Source organism: Miniopterus natalensis, chromosome 11 (assembly GCF_054644295.1).
Source record: "Miniopterus natalensis isolate mMinNat1 chromosome 11, mMinNat1.hap1, whole genome shotgun sequence".
Classification (NCBI taxonomy): domain Eukaryota; kingdom Metazoa; phylum Chordata; class Mammalia; order Chiroptera; family Miniopteridae; genus Miniopterus; species Miniopterus natalensis.
The window spans coordinates 25,949,679-25,967,943 of record NC_142091.1 but is presented as its reverse complement, the minus strand read 5'-3'; the positions used below and the strand labels follow the sequence as shown (position 1 = coordinate 25,967,943).

Sequence of the window (18,265 nt, the reverse complement as noted above, 5' to 3'; positions counted from 1 at the left end):
GTTGTGTCACTTCAGTTAAGTGAATGGAAACTCACTCTTTTCTCCTCCTGTCTTAAAAGCTTTACCATATGCTTATTCCAGGCCTGGCATTGGGGTGGGCACCAAGGTTCTGTTATTGGAGTGTTTTTTTTCTTTGCCTTTAACACGGAGGTCTCTAAGAGATTAAACTGTTGATTATTCACGAGCTACTAGAGTTAGCTGCTGTCCTGGAATCAAGGAGCTGTTTTTCATTCATATCATCCAAACTGCTTCTCTCCCATTATAGAGATGAAGAAACAGACTGAGAAAAGAAGAGATCCAAGGTCATAAGGTCACTTCATAATAATGTCCAGTAGATGTCTTCCTCCCTTTATAGAACAGATAAGGCCCTAAACATCCATCAGCATACTGAATTGTGGCAAACTGAATCATCTTTCCCCACTGTCATTTGCTATCAGATTTGCCAGGTGTCAGGTCAGCCCACACTGAGGGATCAGCATATACATGTCTGAAAAGAGGAGGTTTTCTCTTACTCTCTTTGGTTGTCCATTCACCACCCCTTCAGCTACCCCTCAGCACACACTGCTCTGCCCTTCACTGCCCAGAGGGGCTCTCTCTGCTGCTGGCTACTTCCTTGAGCTCCAAGACAAAGTCCACCTGAGAGGATGCTGTGCCCACACTGTGAGCACCAGCTTGGGTTCCAGCAGAAGGATGACTATAGACCAGTTGTTATGGGCTGAATTATACCACCTCCAGAAGTCATATGTAGATGTCCTAGTCCCCATTACTTCAGAATGTGACCTTATTTGGAATCTTAAAGAAGTAATTAGGAACTTGTCAAGTAGCTTAGTTGGTTGGAGCATTGTCCCAATATGCCAAGGTTACAGGTTCGATCCCCAGTCAGGCATGACAAGAATCAGAAGTATCAACCAATGAATGCATAAATAATTGGCATGACCAATCAATGTCTCCTCAAATCAGTTAAAAAAAATTTTTTTAAGAGGTAACTAAATTAAAATGAGGTCTTTCAGGTAGGCCCTAATCCAGTATGATTGCTGTCCTTATAAAAAAAAGAAATTTGAACCAGACACATATAAAAGGACGGCTGTGTGAGGACACAGGGAGAAGACAGCCATCTATGAGCCAGGGAAAGGGGCCACATGAAAAACCCACCCTGTCGACACCCTGACCTCAGGCTTCTAGCCTCCAGAATTGTGAATAAATGAATTTCTGTTGTGTCAGCCACCCAGTCTTTACCCATTGTTATGTGAACCTGACACTAACTCATACAGCAGACTATGCTTCATTTCCTGGCCTGGCCTTCCCCTTACTTCTCCCCCACCTAACAAGGCTATCTCAATGTATCTGACTTTACTAAGGGACTGGGACAACCACAACTGCAGTCTAGAAGTATAAGACTGCTATCTAAATATGGTTATCTCCATGTTACCAGTTAAAATCTTCATGGAAGGCCCCCTTAGGGCCTAGGTCAGCTTCTAACTGCTTCCCCTGAGGGCTGCCTCCTCCACACTCTTCACTGAGGTTTCCTGCCCGTCCTTCCCAGAAACCCTCCAGCTTTACCCATGGGATTTGTTCCAGCTCAGGAAAAAACCCCTGCTCAGAAGTACATTTTTCTTACATCTGGGATAATGCCCTGGAATGGTGTCAGCAGGGCAGTCAGGGTGGCTGTGGCACCCCTAATCCAGTTAAACAAGGAGTGGTGGTGGCAGTAGTTGTGGTGATGGTGGTGTGTGCACACACACTTGCACATCTGTTGCAATTCCAATTCCTGCAGAACAGTTCAGGTTGGTGAGGCCCTGAAGAGTGATCCGTTGTGAAATCTTCCCAGTAGTGTGAATTGCAGCTGTATTCCCCATATGGCCAGAGTAAATATTGAATCAGACACACACACGAATTTTTCAAAGCAAATATTCATTCTCAAAGATAGTTTGTTCAAAACAGATAGTGCGAGATGCCCACAGGCTGGACAGGTAATTCAGAGGAACAGCATGTGTGCTGTGGGGATAGAGGGGAAAGCATGGCAGACCTGCCCCTTCTAATCAGCCAGTGGCAGGTGTGGAGACAGGTGAGCCCAGTTTCATCAGAAACTCTTACTTTTTTCTAAAACAACAAAGTTGGATCTACATGTCAAATCTCCCTATATTACATGTTGACACCTCCATTTTCTTAACATTGTATACACCATTGAGCCCCCGTTTTGCAACACGATGTAAAGGAAGATTTTTCTTCTTACCTGCCTCATAATTTGTAATCCTCTCACAATAAAATAATTCACAGGTATTATAGAATACAATTTGTTTCCTGTCATCTCTTCGCCCCACATTTTTTCACAATGTGCCCCTTTGGAGCCATAGAAATATAAGAAATGAGCCCAGGGTCTCTTGAGACCCTGTTGAGGTTGGAAATGACAGTGTGTGTGAGGACTTGGTTAGGATCTCAGCTGAGGGTGTCTTTGTAACCCCTCTGCTATGAACCAAGGAAGGGAGAGGGTGCTATGGGTCCTTGGATTACAGAGAATTTCCTGGGCCTCCTGTCTGCTTTGTCTCTCTCTGGCAGTCCTTCACTTCTTAGCCTTGCTTGTCTGTGTCCCTGGTTAGCCTCCAAGTTAATAATCTGCAGGCAAACACAGTAGGAGAGTTGTCTGAAATAAATCCTTGATTCCATAAATAACCACCTCCAATTTACCTGGTAGTGCAAGGTTGCATTTATTTTGTTCCCCATTGAAGCTGAATCCTAAATTAATAGAGCAATAGTAAATGACACCTGTTCCCTTTGACCTGGGAGGGTCCTTCCAATCCAGTGGCTCAGCGTGGAAATGGAAATGAGCCGGCTTTTGAGCTCTGCCTGGTGATAATTGCTTCAGGCAGGTCACAGCTTGTTGAGCTGGGAACAGGGGCTCTGCTTTTGTGATCACTTGTGAATGGTTTCAGATTGTGGTGCTATGCTGTGGCTTCCTTCAGGCCTTCCTGGGCAAGTGCTGGTGGGGTCCTCTGTGGAGGGAAGGAGTCGGGGAGAACCTCCCACCCTGCAGGTCTGGTCACATAAATGGCTTATCCCTGAACTCCCCACTGGGAATCACACAACCTGGAAGCCAGGCTGCTTCTCCCCCTAGTGTGGGGATGCTAAACTGACCCTCTGTCCTGCGCCTCTGAAGCTCTTCCCCTCTTTTTCCATAGTGTTGCTTTCCTGGTTTATTTTGTGCAGCATACTCTCTGAGCTGTGGAATGACCTGTCCAGTCCGATTTCATTTGGGCCCTTCAGAAACCATCCAAGCCCATGCCTAACACCAGATGTGCATGACCCAGTTGGGCACTTTAAGTCCATCTGTGGGAAAATAAAAATGTAACGGCAGCAGGAGCAGGACATGAGATTCCAACTCAAGTGCCTCTACTAATGAAAAGGAAAAGCTACTTTGGCTTGCCTCCTGCCTGCTGCAGACAGCTTTGATCAAATGAGCTGTTGTTTCAGGACCTTCCAAGTGACTTGCTTTTCTGGCAAATCAGGGGCTCCCAGCCTCGTTTATTTGGTGTCCAGACTGGTTTAGTGAAATGCTGAGAGGGTTGTCAGGGAGATGCAGATCACTGTAAGGAAGAGAAGTAAGGGAAGTCCCAATTTCAGATCCAAGGAAAATAGGCTGTTATATTAGGGCAAATACTTTCAGTTCCTTTAAAACTGAGAAAACCTGTAATAAATTTGGTTATTTTATCTTTTAATGTAGCACTGTATGTATCTTACACAATTATTTGATCTGACTTAGCAAGAAATAAAACATCTCATAAAATAATGTCCTAATTATAGTAGTCCTTTTAAAGTTTATATCAATCTAAAATTTATATCAATCTAATCTCATACCACAAATGCAGACAGAGATGGTTAAAACATAGGATTTGGAGACGGACAGGCAGACCTTACAAATCACTGGCTGTGTAAGCTTTCTTCATCTAGCCTCATTTTCCTCTTCTGTAAATTAGATTAGTAATAATAATTGCTTCTTCATAGGGTTTTGTGAGGATTGGCATGTTGCATGTGCTTTGCACATATTAAGTGCTTAATATATGTTAGCCATTATGATTGGAAGCTTAAAATGTGTCCTTGTAATTCCGGAAGCAGTCTTCCTGTGGCAGAATTCGGAACCCTTAGTGCACTTCACTATGCACTGTATTTATAGTTTGGATCATAGTTGTTGAATATACTACGGTGCTTTGATGAGATAGCATCTGTGAATGCACCTAGAGTAGTTCCTGGCACATGGTATGCACACAATATTAATTCTTTCCTTCCTTTTCTGAAGAAGGGCCCAATGTTTCAGAGATTTATCGTCTTCCACTTGTCAACATTCATTTAAATGGATCATGACCATATAGTTGGAACAGCTCATTCTCCTAAGATAGTGTGAGTGAGGTGTCCACCAGGGGTCTGGCCCAGCTAGGAAGAGGGTCACTGGGGTTCTACTGCAGAGTCTGCAGTCCCCTAGCTTTCTAAGTCAGGATCTGAGATGAAGACTAAAGCATCCAAATTCAGTGGCAGAGCTGTAACATTCCCAAGAACCTATGGTCTCAATAAAGTATTCTTGAGACCAGCATGGGTCAGACACCTAGTTTTTCCAGGTTAGCCATCCTCAGGGCTACCCAGTCTCACCACTAACTACCACGCTTTGCCCAGAATTATAACCACTTTAAGGCCCTCAGTTGTGTTGTAAATGCAGTGTGTTTAATATTTAAACACATAATGGGAATTTTGTTTTATGGGAATTATTTTTCTGTCTCATTCAGATGTCAATACCTCAGTTGTGTAGAGGTAATAAACTGGTCATGAGTAGTCAGGAGGTTCTCAGTGGAGGTAACCCACAGCATGATTAATATCCAGTGACAGACACCGTAATTCAAAATCCATTGCCTTTACTAGTTTCAAGCTCTACTTCTCCTTCAGGCCGTTCTCAGCTCTGTTGACAAGCTGCAGGGTGAGCTCCCAGGAGATTCTGGTCCTCTCCCTTCCTGGCCCTACCTTTGGTGAAGGTCAACAGTAGGATTCTGAGGACAGAACCCAGGAGTACTCCCAGCACCTAGAACAATACCTGGGACATCATAGCCACTCAATGAATGTTGGCTGAACTTTAAGTTTAGGCTTCCAGGTAGCCCACAAGCCAGATAATCCATGCTGTCCAGGTGACAATGCTCGGTACTGCCCAGAAATCCACAGAAGATAGGGGCTAAGGCAAGAGGTGTGCAGGTCCCCCACAGTACCAGCTGACAGGCAGGAAGGGGAAAGGATGCACCCCACTGCGTCCCAGTCAGTACAAAAGCCGCTGGCCAAGCCCAGCATGTATCTGGAGCCTAAAGCAGTTCCTAAATCACATTTATTTACCCAAAACCTATCAGCCTCAGGAGACCATAAATATATAATTCAGAAGGAAAATCGTCGATTTTTAATGAGGTACCCTGTTAGAATTCCTGGCATGCCACAATGCACTTTCAAATATGCTGATAAATCTTAAAATGGGATATGGGGCTAAGCTCTGTGCTAATGTATATTTTACTATTATGTAATTGAGATAAAAATCTACTCTTAGTATACTACTTTCAAATAAAATAGAAAAAGCTCAGTATTTTTAAAAATGTGTGAGCACTCATTAATAGCCCTCCTAAGAAGCTTCATGCAGACACTTTAATTTAGGCAACTGGTACCTACGGAGCAGGGGGCTTCTGACCAATGAAGCTGTGTATTCTGAAAAAGCAGAATGTCCTCTAACTTTCTCCATATAGAGAGAGACTTAATTTGTTCTTGTCTTTTAAAAAATATATATATTGTTGACACTATTACAAATGTCCCTCATTTCCTCCCCCTTTGCCCACCTCCACCCAGCCTCCAGCCCCCCTCCTCGGGCCTGCCCCACACTGTTGTCTGTGTCCATGGGCTGTGCATATATGTTCTTTGGCTACTCTCTTCATCTTCTTTTATCCAGGCTCCCCCATCCCCCTCCCCTCTGAGATCTGTCAGTCTGTCCATGTATCCATTCCTCTTATTTTTAAATCGAATTTTGTGAAAACAACTTTTGGTATCCCATAGGTTACAAAATTGTTTAATTTTTCTCCTCATTGTATGGGGACAGCCTCTGTCACTTGAGAATAAGTTTGGCAAAGCCTTATTGTCACATGTTCCATCATTACCATCAAAGGCCTTGGAACTCTGCTCATTAGGTAAAGGAGAAGTGAGGATGTCTGCAGTTCAATTTAAAGCAGCATCATAGCCCTGCCAGCAGAGAGACAAAGCTGCCTTAGACAGATCCTTGTGGAATGCAGGAATTAGAGCCAACTTGTTTGGTTTCAGCTAGAGAATATGATGGGGTTTTATTTAGCATTTTATGACAGTATATGTTGTTCTGTCTCTATCAGCGGTAGCCAGAACATGCTTGCCCCGCCTGGCAGTGAGGAATGACAAATCTCTCTGTGCAGGGCCGTGACAGACCTATGATGTGTGATTTGATAACATGCACAAAACCATTTACCCATCTTCAAAAATGATGCCTCCAGGAGCAACTCATTTAAAAGTTCCTGTCATATCACAAGGACATCAATATGTGAGGAAGAGTGAACTCAGTTTCTAGCGTTTAAAGTGTGTGTATACACCTCGGTGAGAGAGTAAATCAGAGACTATTTCGAAACTTTTCTTAGAAATTACATAGTGCTTATAGGAGGATTTTAAACTATTTTTAATTGTAGAGTAATTAGAAACATGTACCTATGTACCAGAAAAATATACTATAGAATACATGTTGATTATTAAAAAGGGAGGGAGAGGAGAGATAAGCAAAAAAATTTTTTGTTTCTGAAAAATGTAATACTCATAATTTCCCATGCAATAATGACCACTTTTTACATTTTGGAATATAAACTTTCAGAACTTCTTTTTGCATTTGTATATATAAGCTCACATATTACATATGATCCTGCATGGAATTTGTCAAAAAGATTGAAATAATACTATGCATGTTGTTTTGCAATCCCCTCTTTTGCATTTATCAATTTATTTTGTGGCATTTTTTTAAATATTAACAATCAGTTTGTTATTTTTTTCAGCCCCATGAGATTGCATGTGGTAGGGTTTCTGTTTTTTTGTTTGTTAGTTTTTACTATATCTTTATTGATTTCAGAGAGAGGAAAAGAGAGGGAGAGAGTGAGATAGAAACATCCATGATGAGAGAGTCATTGATTGGCTGCCAGCTGCACGCCTCTGACTGAGGATCGAGCCCACAACCCGGGCATGTGCCCTGACCGGGAATCGAACCCTGATTGCCTGGATCCCAGGTCAGCACTCAACCGCTGAGCCATGCCCGTCCAGGCCGGTAGGGCCTTTAGTGACCTTAAGCGATGCACATCTGTCACTGATTCTGGAAGATTGCATGGGTACAGCCCACTCCCCCATTCATACTCTGTAGTGTCTGTTTGGTGCCCACTTTCAGCCAGGTATTGACTTACCCTCTCTTCTGCCTGTGAATCAGCTGAAAGACCCTGGACATGATATGATGTCACTTAGCAGATTGTATCAGGCTCTTGACCAGACTGCTCACAACCATGAGCAAAAATTCCTTCCCTTGTCTGGAGTTGTGATACCCCCTCATAGCATTCACTTACTGAAAGAAAAAATATTCAGTGTAAGAAAAATTTTACATAAATACCTCTGAAACACTTGGGATAAAAGACTACTGCATATTAGCTCATGCCATTTGGAAAGTTACATCAGAAACCTGAACACGTAACCTAACTATGGAAACTTAGACAACTGAGTGTTTTAAGCACAGACATGAACTACTCCTCTCTCTTCCACTGTAAAATATGACAGTATTCTGGTGGCTATTAATATTCTACCTTATAAGATTTTCTCATTGAAGACAAAGTGATTCATGTAAGCATCTTTTCACAAAAGTGCAAATAAATCCCACAGAATCGTAAAATTTCAGCACTAAACAGTACCTTAGAAATCATCTACTAGATGATAGGCTATCAAATCCCAAATTAAAGATCTGGGTAAATATTTGCCAAATGTGGGCATGCAAGCAGCATTCACATTTGGCATCACTGTCTGCATTCTGTACTGGTGACAAATTGTGGTATAAAAAGAGGGACGAGATCCAAACCAAACTGTAGCTAAGGCTTGACATGTCTTTGAGAGGACACATATGCCTGCCCATGTTTAAAAGCAAAATCCCATCAGATGATGCAAGTGGAATGAGTGGAAAGAAGGGCAGCCCCTGCATGTGCCACATCAGGTCCAACTCGAGCTGTTAAATCAAAGAGACTCTGGAGAGACTCTGGCATGCATGCCAAGAACAAGTCATCCCTGCACTTAGAGAGACTCCACTTTCAGACAACCTTGAAACTCGGTTTTTAATAAGGAAGGGCAAGAAAAATAACATGCTTCTGTGGAATATCCTTTTTGAGGGTAAAAATGTAAAGAAATATATAATTCATGAATCTGTGTCTATTTTGAAATCGTAGATTACAAGGTCTTTAATGACTATTTTTGTGTTTCTCCTGGCACTGAGGTTATACTTTTTAGACTCAAAGTAAGTATTGGCTGAACTGGATTGGAAAAAAAAATGTTTCCCCCTCTGCCCTGTTGTAGTTAGACACAGGAAGAAGAAAATGTCTTTCAGCTCAGTTACAATTAGTTCTTATCTGGGAGGAGCTTTAGCTATGGAGGCCTGTGCCCAGATATTTCTAACAACATAATATATAACTTTAGACATCTGACAAATGGCAAAGCCACTCCAGAAACCATAAAAGGCAGCACCATCTATGTGGCTGCCTGTTGGTACAACAAATCTATCTGGATCACTTGTCTCTACAGTTCAAGTTTATTATGTCACCCACCATACGGTCCCTTGTTCCAAGAAGAATAGAATGCATTGGACTCTGTGGTTGCCTAATAAATGATATTTTCTGGAGATGCCTCTATTTCCAAAGGCCAGACCCAGCATATGAGGTTGACATCAGCAGTTTGCCCATGACACTGCACACTGCTTACCACTTCACACAGATGTTCAGGCATAAGGTCTGACAGCAGATTAAGAAGACAAACCAGTGGAAAACGCAGCTGCTGGAAGCAATAAGCAGGTCCAGAGATGGACTCATGTGATCAGGAGTGATAGGCGAATCTTTGAGAAGGGAGTTGCCCTTGACTGCCACAGCCGAGGTTTGGAGTAAGAGTTCAAAACCACAAAGAATTATAAGCAAAGGGAAAGCATTGTTCCCACTGCTTTTCTGTTCTCTTCTTGATTGTCATACATTTCAATGGCATCCAGATGTTCCATTATTTTAGCTACCAACTTGGGAAATTACATTATAGTTACTTTCAAAGTTGTCAGAACACTAAACTCAACAATGACAGTTTATAACCCATTTTCTCTAAAGTGCTTAATTTTTTTTCTTATAACCCTGATGGGCTGGCATTTAAATAAAGAAAGCTGGGATTCTGAAATTCAATTAGTTTTTGTATACACAAAGTTATTCTTCGTGCTCATCCACATGCATATTGGTTCTTATACATACATATTGAATGTATTGTACTTTAACTTTTCCTCTATTTGTGTTTAGATTTGTTAAAAATAGGAAATTTGATTCACGTTTTAACTTTGAATATTTGCACTTTTTAATTTTAGACTAAACTATAAGTTCATTAGGCATTCAAATGTATGCATATTTTCCAGAAAATTGAAGGGAAGTTTAAAAAAGCAATATTACCAATTTTGAAAACACATAGTGCCCCAGTTGAATAAAAAACAGAATGGTATGTATATCATATTTTACAATTGGTTTATTTAAGATTTCCCAGAAAACTCCATTCATAATTTCCAGTTGCAAGGGGATGAAGTTCTTCAGTTTGATGCCTACAGCATTCTTATGGTAATTTTGAAATTGGGAGACTTGGCCACATTCATAAATGGTAACTGTAGAAAATCGGCCACTTTTAAGTCAAACAAAAGCATAGACAGCCTTGAGGATACTTTTGAAAAGAGACTATTTCTAACAAGTCTAGTTAGAGTCTATTCCTAAAGCAAATAAATGGGAGAGTTCTTATAAGACCATCACTGTTGCTTTTTTCAATAGATGCTGCTTGTATTATCTGTACAGTTCTTAGCACCCTGTTGAACTCAATAAATATGCAGTGGTGATAATATTATTGCTCAGAATTCATTTAGCACATCCACATCTTTTGAGTGTCACAATGTTCTGCCTACAAGGTGCAGGGAATTTTAATTTAATGCTCATTCTGAGGCTTAGAGCTTGGAAGTGTAATGACCCATGTAAGATAATCCTCTACTCCAACAGGACATTTTTGGAGCAAAGCCATGGGGTTGTCCAAGAATTCATTAAGAAGTGGAGACACTTTACTTCCCACGCTAAAGTTTGGGGGCTCAGTGTACTGGCTTTTCCGATCTCTGTCCTCTAAGCCATCCACATCCTAATCCCCTAGCACACAAAAAGAAGAGGGAGAGAGAAAAATCTGAGTAGGTCTATGACAGTTAAATATCTCTGCCAGCCTCAGTCACACTCTGTCCATGGCAGAAGTTGAAACAGGAATCAGACAGGGCTGGAACAAGATTTTTTGTGTGTGTTAAGATTTTTTTTTTTTTTAAATCTGGAAAATCAAATTGTTGTTCAGCCTAATTTGGATATCACTATACTTTGAAATATCTGTCAGTCTGCATATATATTTCTCTTACAAAATTTAATTCTCCTTTTGGCTTAATAGAAACTATACACAGAGAGCTTTTTTTTCCACAGAGTTTTTATACTAATAATGTCCTTGATACCAGACACAGTACCTGGCAACTAATAGTCATTCTGGGACTATTTAGTTGAAGGGAGGGAGGGAGGGAGGGGGCATTCATGAAGGGAAATTTCCAACTGTCCTAGAAACCATGGTCTTGGTTATTTTATTGCTTTTTTAAAAGGAGAAAATTGTTGGGGTTGCCTGACAAAATCCTTAACTTTTTCTTGTATCTCATTTTGGACTCATAGGGCAATGAGACTTCTTTTTAAAAATCTAATTTATCAATAAATGTAATAAAATGCTCTGGGAATATTTAATTTTATATTAAATCTATGTAAATTCGTATTTGTGAGAATATGCAAATATTTGGTGTGATATCTGTTTAACAGCTCATGATTAATACAATAAATAACTATAGATGCATATATGTGTGTACACACACACACACACACACACACACACGCGAGTACTTCCAACACATAAAACATGGTGATTGTACTCAAGATTACCATAAAACACTTGGGGACACCAGAATAACACAAGTGATGCAATAATGAACTGTAGGACAGTATATAATAAAATTATGTATCCAATTGTGAGAAACAACTTGTATGTCCTATAAAAGTTAAGAGCGGGACTTACCAAGGGGGACTCCATGGAAGATGACTTGATCTGGGCCTTGGATAAAAAGAGGAGCCCTGTAAAAGAAGAGAACATGCATGATCCAAGTATGCAGGGATGGATGTTGCACCCATGGGACACAGTGATGAGAGTAGCCTAATTGCCAAGGGAAATAGGATTTGGAGAAAACTGGGTTGGGGGGAGGAGAATAAGATAGTTTTGACTAGAAAAGTGAGGAAATACAGAGCAGTGAAAGGGTTTTGAGCAGAATGGTGGCATGATGGACGTTGTCTATAAAGATCATTTATTTAGTGAAGGGGGACTTTGGAGTAAGAAAGGGACTGAGAGCAAGCCAACCAGTTAACAGGAGGCAGATCCAGGTATGAGGGGATTGCCACCCAATCACACACAGGTAGGGACCAGTAAGATGAAAGAGACATGGGAAAATGGGCAAAACCTGGGGACTGAATGAGAGTCTCAAGGGAGGAACAAGGGTAGTTGTTTCCCACAGATGTCAGAAGCTGATATTCAGCAGCAGACCTATGAAGACCGAGTAAGTGTGCTCGGCGTCATCTGTAATTCTTCCCTTTACATGAAGTGATGCAGTCATCACGCCAGCTGCTGTTTCGCCCCTTCTCATTCACCATCAGAACATGATCTCAGGATTGGTCTATTCATGTCTTGTGGAAAGAAAAAAAAGTTTATAGCATTTTTCTGGGGGGGAAAATAGAGATGATAAAAATGTCCTTTTTTGTTGTAAATTTACATGTAAATCATTTTTACTCATTTCCATCAAGTTCTTGACACTGCATGTTGCAACCACTCTGGCAACCGCAGTGTTTCTCATACAGGTGAGTTTGACTTAGAGCCCATCCATGTATTTTAATTTTCTTCTTCACTGACTGTGTACTTGGGATGTGACCATGAGGAGTAGGCAACTCACTCACCACGGCCTCTTTGTCTGATGAATCCGTCATCCCAACTGTATCACAACCTTGTAGAGATGGACTCTAGAGAGATCCTTTGAGGGGAAAGGAGGAAGGTTTCCCTTGTGTAATAGTGGTCTAATGTCTATAAGAGAGTAGAAACCAATGGAACATTTGCATTACTGGAAGAAACCCATGTTATACTCTGGAAAGAGCCTGGGTGTTGGTTCAAGCTGACCAAGGTTTGAATCAAGATTCTGCCATTTATTTGCTGAATGATCTAAAGCAAATGTGTAACCTATGGTAGTTTTCAGCTTCCTCAGCTATTAAATGGGGATGACACTAGCACCTCATCGGGTGGTTTTAAGTTCTGTGTAGAGAGCATATGTAGAGAGACTAGCAGAATGCCCTGCTAATAGCAACATATCAACTATTATTAATTTCCTTCTTCGAGGCAAAAACTCTGCATGTTTCATTGTCTCTAATACCTAGCACAGTCCTAGCACAGTCAGTGAATATTTTGCTCAATGGATGCAAAAGCCAAAGGGCATTTTGAGGACTAGCAAAAGCAACAATATCCACAAATACATCTGTTTGCCTTCCATTGGAGGAACCTATTCAGCACTTCAGCTAACATTTATCCATGCTAACATGCAAGTGTGTGCATTGCACTTGTACTTCCAAAGGTGAGCCCTTTTATCCCATCTCACACATCTGTCAGAGGCTCAGATGACTCACCCTCCTACAGATCAGATGGTTATGTTATTAGTAAAATTATCTGGAATGGCTTTGTCAGCCACATGACAACAGACCTGCTATGTTCAAAATGACTGAAAAATGTGAATGATATAAGATGATGTATGAACATATATGGAAGATCTTTCCAAAATATTTTATGGCAGACTTTCTTTTTACTCCTATGCTTTAGCTATTACATTGTTCTTAACTTAAAATTGATTTTAGTTCATTTCTACAACCATCCCTTCAGTGCCTAGTATATGCAGGTTCTGTGCTCAGTATGACAGGGACATTATAATGAAACGGGTGAACTGGATGATGTGGAACTAGATTCAGCTAGATAACCAAGATGGGTTGTAAAAATGGCCTCCCATTCTTGCAGTTTCTCCTATCAACAGGTAGAGCCTTGGCTTTGTGACTTGCTGTGACCAGTAATATCCAGTGGAAGGAACATGTGCAATTTCTGAGCCTAGGCTCCCAGAGATCTTGCTTCCGTTCTTACTGTGCTTGTTATCCTGAGACTTTGCCCTGTTTTCATGATGTGGTCAGTCCTCTGAGGCAAGGTGGACTCTCCAACCAAATTTTAGTTTGGATGTCTAAACATGATGCCACACATTCACCAAGAGCTTCTGAAGGGTTTATTACTTGAATTATGCACTTTCTGGGGAGAGCCGACTAAACTCTCAAGCTAGTCCAAAAATGGGTTTAGAAAGTAGGGAAAGGAGACTAGCTTGGGGTTATATGCGCTTGAGCGGGGGCTGAAGTGAGTGTTCTGCTGTCGAGCTGGTGCTGATGTGGTTTGCACTTCTTAGCAGCATGAAAGGTGGGAGTACCTGAGCTTTCTCATCTGCTTGACCAGATGTGGGGCAAAGAGATAAGAGAGTGTGGTGGGGCCTGAAAGCTGTCAGCACTCAGAGAAATGGAGTCAGAGTCTTTATTACTCTTTATTACAAGTGTCTTTATAGCACCTAGCACTGAAATTATCTTTTTTTAAAATTTTACCTATTATTTATTTCTCTACCATCTACGGATTCTAAACTGAGTAACCATTGGGACCAAATCTATATTGTTTTACACTGAATCTCCAAGCCTCTAGATTAGCACTTGACACATAGTAGGTGCTCAGTAAATATTTGTATATGAATGAACTTCTACAAGTGTAATTAGTTTCTCTGTACTCAATCTTGATGCCTAGTGACCCATCAGAGAACAGGGGCACCACAGGTAGTTGTAATGATTTTAAGTTTGAGTGACTTGCTCTGCATCTCCTATAAGTTGATACCCCCAAAGGAATGGCTGGGAAATGTTAGACTTTGGTTTTTCTCTATGCTTTGAGCTATATCTTTGTATCAAGTCAGATTGCCAGAACACTGGGTCAAGTTACTCTGGCTTCTCATGAAAATATTTTTACAGCATTATGCTCTTGATTTTTATTGACATTATACTACACAGCCATGTCCACCTGTCTCTGAATATTCGGTAAAAGTGCTGCTCAGAACAGTGTCCTTTAGGTTATCCACTGTTTCCTAGGAAAGAGACATACAGCAGGATCCCAGAGTTTAGAGCTGGGGCTAGGGGGAATAAGTCCGGGTGAGACTAAACTTTCCATTATCTTTCCTCTATTTAAGGGAAACGTAGTGCTTGGGGAAGAGCTGAGAGTGATGCTATGAGGCTACTCCATCAGAGGTAGAGTGTTATTCAACATTAAGTCTCCCTTAGCACATTTTAGGTGGTCAATAAATGTTTGTTGCATTACTCTTCCTTGAGGTTTTTTTTAATACCTTAAGGGTTTAATTAGTGTTATTTATGACCAGAACTTGCATAATATAAGGACCTAGACTATGAAACATATCCACTTGCTAGAGATATCCCAGAGGATATCTTTTAAGCAGAATAAGAGGTGGATTTTCATCTGTATCCTCTCACTGCTTAATATAGTGCCTACATCTTAGGGCCTAACAATTGTTGTGGAATGTTTACTGATTGATATCCAGGAGCACTTTCATATTTTTGAAACTATGGGGCTGATTATCTTATTTTTATTTTGAGCCTGATACACTGAAAATGAAACAAAAAGCCACTGCTAACACAGTTGTTTTCACCTATAATTTAAAATGCTTTAGCCCGGCCAGGCGTGGCTCAGCGGTTGAGCGTTGACCTAGGATCCAGGCAATCGGGGTTCGATTCCCGGTCAGGGCACATGCTGGGGTTGCGGGCTCGATCAATGACTCTCTCATCATTGATGTTTCTATCTCTCTCTCTCTCTTCCTCCGCTCTCTGAAATCAATAAAGATATTAAAAAAAAAAAAAAAAAAAAGCTTTAAAAATGTAATCAAATTAGTATTTTCTTTGAGGAATAGGTGGGTATACATAAGGTGAGCTATATAGTTAGTTTCTATAAAATGAATCTATTCTCCTGCTACGTTTTGCCATACAATTGGAGATATGACTTCACTAATAAAATGTCATCAGGTACTAAACTGTGACAGTATTACACACTGGGTGAGAGAGTGGTAAAGTGTGTCCTAATACTTTTAGAAGTCTGTAACATATCCTCAACTCTATTCCCTTACCCCGTTTCCTTTATCTCCATTTTTAGATTGATTCCATGCTCCAGCTTCTGGAACTTAACTCTTTTCCATCTTGTTAATAGTAATTTAAAATATATGAATAACCATCTAAATCTGCTTTTTTTTTTTTTTTGCATTTAAAAAAATGAATTACTACACTAGGACTTCAAACTCAAAATCTGCTGAACAGCTCCTTCAGTGCAAATAATATTTGAGCTCAGCACTTGTTATCCTGTTAGGGTTTCCGAGTGATGGTCCAGGATTCTAAATGCCGTAGCAAGTTTTTAGTAACAGGGCTCACTGCTTATATTGCACTACGGGCTGGCTGAGCAGCTGCAGGAAACAGGTTATTACAAATGAAATGGGGTAGTCAAAGGTCTTACCAGGTATCATTCAAAGAAAAATATGAAGTAAAAAGCTGTGTCCCTTTTGGGGTGACGAAAATGTTCAAAAATTAGATTTTGGTGATTGCACAACTCTACAAAATACTAAAAAATAAACAAAAAACATTTAAGGCTCCTCTGCGAGGGGGGATGAAAGAAGCAAGCACGAGTCTGAGGCAGCAGTCTCCAGAGAAGCCAGGGCTCCTGGAGAGACACAGCCCCTCGCAGCTATGGGAGGATGTGCACGTGTCCCCCATGGCACCCGCAGCCCCCCGCCCGCTGACCTACCCTTTGCGGATTACCTTCGCGGGCAGTGCGGGCGTCTAGCAGACAAGGCGGAGCCGGGAGCTTCTTCAAGTCCCATTCCCAACACTTCCAGAATTCCTCTTCCGGGACCTACACTCTGCGTGCGTGCGTGCGTGCGTGCGTGCGTGCGTGCACGCACACTAGAAATACGCCCCAGGATTCTCCTCTGCTCCCTTTTCTGTCCCTTCCTTCTGCCCTGTGGACCCACACAGTGTTTCAGCCAAAACCACCCGGCGGGCACGCCCAGCACCGGAGAAGTGAGTTCCGGGCGGGTGCTGGAGGAGGATGCCGCGGGAGCGCGGGTGGACTGTCCGTTCCCTGCGGGGTGCACACTGTGCCAGAGCCCTCCGGTCAGGAGGGTCGTTCTTCCACTTCCTCAGAAGGGGAAGGGTTATTTTCTTCATGATGAAACTGGTGGTTCCAGGAAGAGAAGATCCTCCCGCACGTTTTCAGCCGACTGTTTTGATGAGGCAGAAGAAAGCAGGGTGGGACGGCGCCGGCCACGGTGCGGCGCGGGGAGGGCGCGCTGAGCTCGGCGGAGTCCAAGAAGCTATCAGCTCCCTGTTTCCTAAGCTTAGCTGGAGTGCCCCAAAGGGCGAGCCCTGGATAGCAATGCACAGTTCTCTGAAATGCAAGACCCTCAGCGACATCTTTCTGCTGTTCAGGAGTTCTGATTTCATCACTTTTGACTTCATTCAGCCGTTTATCCATTACACGGGCGATTCCCCAGATGCTTGTAGGGAATATGAGCTTGTTCTTTGAAAATGGTGTGAATTAATTACTGGGGCTGAGCGCCGATGTTTCGTCAAGGAAAACAAGCTTATTGGTATTTCCCAAAGGCACTGCACACAATACTGTGGTCCTATTTCTAAACAAAGGGAAGAGATTTGCAGACGGATACAAGGCTTCTTCAAAAAACATATACAGTATAAATTCTTGGGTGAAGACTTTGTATTGGATATGCATCTAAAAATAGTAGGGGGAAGGTGTGGCTGATCGATTTTAATCCTTTTGGTGAAGTAACAGGTTCACTGCTGGGAAGAACTGATAATCTGAAAGGAAATTGAAAGGTGATGCCTGGCCGGCATGGCTCAGTGGTTGAGCTTGGACATATGAACCAGGAGGTCATGGTTCAATTCCCGGTCAGGGCAGATGCCCAGGTTTGGGGCTGGATCCCCAGTAGAGGGTCTCCAAGAGGCAGCAGATCAATGACTCTCATCACTGATGTTTCTGTCTCCTTCTCCTTCTCCCTTCCTTCCTCTGAAATCAATGAAAACATAAAAAACAGACTCTTCTCCCTAGAAGGACTTTGTTTAAAAAAAAAAAGAAAGAAAACTAAAAGGTAATTTTAGCAAAGGAGATGCTCTGGAACAGGATTCTACAGCTTTCCGCTACACAGGCAGTGAAGTTACAGTCCAGCCCCGTCTCCATCTGAGTTATCGACTGACCAAGGACTCTGTAGGCCTTTCCACAGAGGAAGATGCTCACAAACTCATCGATTTTCTTAAACTGAAGAGAAATCAGCAAGAGGATGACTGACTACAATGCTAAAGTTCAAGACCAAGTTAAGGAGGAAACCACTGCTACTTCAGGAGGCTGTTCATGGTTCATGACTTCCTATTAACCCAGTCAGATGAGGGTGGAGTAGGCAGTGCGGAAATCAATAGCTTTTTATATTCATGTGTATTAACCTGGGGAAAAAACTGAGGGGCTTTGCTACTTGTAAAAATAACATAATAAATAGACCTTAAACATAAAAATATTTAATTGCACACTTTAAACAAGTGAATTTTATGGCATATAAATTATATCTCAGTAAAGCTGATTTTTTCAAAGCTGTGTCCTTCCTGGTGAAGGAATGAAATAATGGTTTAATTTACACATACTTTCAAAGTCATCATTCATCCTAATAAACCTTCAGTGGAAACAAATAGTAATTGCAACATTA

At 41.6% G+C, this 18,265-nt stretch overlaps 1 protein-coding gene and 1 pseudogene across 1 annotated transcript in view; both read left to right on the top strand.

The window, feature by feature from the left end:
- Positions 1-18,265, top strand: part of FAT3 (FAT atypical cadherin 3) — a 607,947-nt gene that overhangs the window by 434,507 nt on the left and 155,175 nt on the right. The window lies entirely within an intron of this gene.
- On the top strand, positions 11,906-17,961 carry LOC107532334 (translation initiation factor eIF2 assembly protein-like; annotated as a pseudogene).